At 36.5% G+C, this 2164-nt stretch overlaps 1 pseudogene; it reads right to left on the reverse strand.

Annotated features, from left to right (window-relative positions):
• Positions 1 to 215: 215 nt before the first annotated feature.
• On the reverse strand, positions 216 to 658 carry LOC108384400 (large ribosomal subunit protein eL32-like; annotated as a pseudogene).
• Positions 659 to 2164: the final 1506 nt, after the last annotated feature.

A 2164-nucleotide genomic window follows, 5' to 3' on the forward strand; every position in this document is an offset into this window, starting at 1 on the left:
TTTGTTGAAAGAACATATGAGTCAGTCTGAAGGAGTTCATCATGGCCCAAAGCTTGAAAAATGTGATCAACAAAGTAAATACTAATATTGGGTTTTAACTCACAGATTCATTTATAGATGATAAAAGAGAAGAAACATGGTTTGAACAGACTCAAAGTATTTCCCCTAAATATATTTCTTTATAACAAGGATTAATTTAGTAACTTTTTGCAGTTTTATGGTTTTATTAACACAAATACAATGTGTACACAAGCTGTCTCTTCATTTTCGTCACTGTGCAGCCTGGCATTGGGACTGGTGACTCTGATGGACCCTGGGCTGCTCTTTCCACAGTGACTGGGGTTCTAGAAGAGACGATGTGAGCAATCTTAACGCAGTAAGCTTTGTCGCACATCAGCAGTCCTTCAAGCTCTTTGACAATGTGGACCAGAAACTTCCAGAAGCCATTGGGCAGCATGTGCTCTGTTTTCTTGTTGCTCCCATAATCAATGCTGGGCATCAAGATCTGGCCCTTGAATCTTCTGCACACCCTACTGCCAATGCCTCTGGGTTTCCACCAGTTATCCTTAATTTTGACATATTGGTCTGACTGGTGCCAGATGAACTTCTTGGTCTTTTTGAAGATCTTAGGCTTTACAAGGCATCTGAGGATAGCCATCATGCCAGGTAGGAGATGGCTGCCTGTTTTAGTAATTTATAGTTGAGAAACTCTGCAGACACTACCAAAGCAATGAATCAAGTGTAATATCCTAAGTAACAAGATTATCATATCGACCTCACGCACTACTTGATAAGATGCTCTGAAAAGGATGCAAATTTTTTGTGTGATATCCTTGTCAAAACAGCATAAATTCATCACTTTTTAACCATGAGAAAACATCAGACAAATCCGAATTAAGGGTCATTCTACAAAATAACTGATAATTCTCCAAAAGTTTCAGGATCATGAAAGAAAAGGAAAGATTGTGGAACAATTGAAAATTGGAGAACACAAAGGAGAAATAAAAACTAAATGCAACACTACTCACATATAGAATAACAAAAATCTGGAATACTGGAACCACCAAATGTTTTCAAGGATGTGAAGAAGTAAGAAGTCTGATTCATTGCTGATGGGAATACAAATTCCACAGTATGACATTATGGAAAGGCAAAACTATGAAGACAGCAAAAAGATTAGTGTTTGCCAGGGGTTAACTAGGAAAGAAGGATAAATGGGCAGAATATAGAGGGTTCAAATATAGACAAATTCTGCCCATTTGTCCAGAATATAGAGGAATTTTAGGGCAGTGAAACTATTCTGTATAATACATGTCATTTTACATTTGTCAAAGCCCACAGAACGTACTACACCAAGAGTGACCTGTAATGTAAACCACAGACTGGGCGATAATGACACATTAATATAGGTTCATGGGTTGTACCGCTCTGTACCAGTCTGATGAAGGCTGCTGATAATGGGGGAGGGTGTGCATATGTAGGGATGGGGTTATATGGAAACTACTTACCATACCTGCTGTGAATCTAAAACTGATCTAAAACATAGTTTATTAATTTAAAACAAAGTGTTAAATGCAACAAAGTATTCTAGACAGTCTCCTGGAAGAGGAAAAGGACATTAGTGGAGAAAGGGGTGAAATTTTAAAAAGGAATGTTAATTTCCTGTTTTGACAAAATTATGTTATGTAAGATGTTAATATTAGTAGGTGCTGGGTGAGCAGTTAATTCAAACCTTTACACTGTAAGTTTTCAGTAACTTTAAAATTATTTCAAAATAAACATTTTCCAAAAAAAGGTACAAACTGTTATTAAAGATTTGTGTAAAGAACTAAAATCTACAATTTTTAAATGTTAAATTTCTTGGAATTGTTTTAGGGATAAATTATCTGACTCAATAATTACAAATTGCTATATATATTATGTATATATCTGACCCCTGAGAGGGCTCACTTTTTTCACTTCATGATGGAAGATGAAGAAGAAAGTTGGGCAGTATCTTAATTCCTTCAGGCTTAAAAATGGTAAAGAGTTCAAATAAGAACTGGTCATATAGCTTCCTGCAATTGCGACCCTCTGCTAAGTTCTGTTGTGCTTGCCTATTATCAAACGTCCCTGGCACAAGTTATACCTTATCTGCATCTAAACTTCCCACAGGGACAACAGC

Source organism: Manis javanica, chromosome 7, assembly GCF_040802235.1.
Source record: "Manis javanica isolate MJ-LG chromosome 7, MJ_LKY, whole genome shotgun sequence".
NCBI lineage: Eukaryota > Metazoa > Chordata > Mammalia > Pholidota > Manidae > Manis > Manis javanica.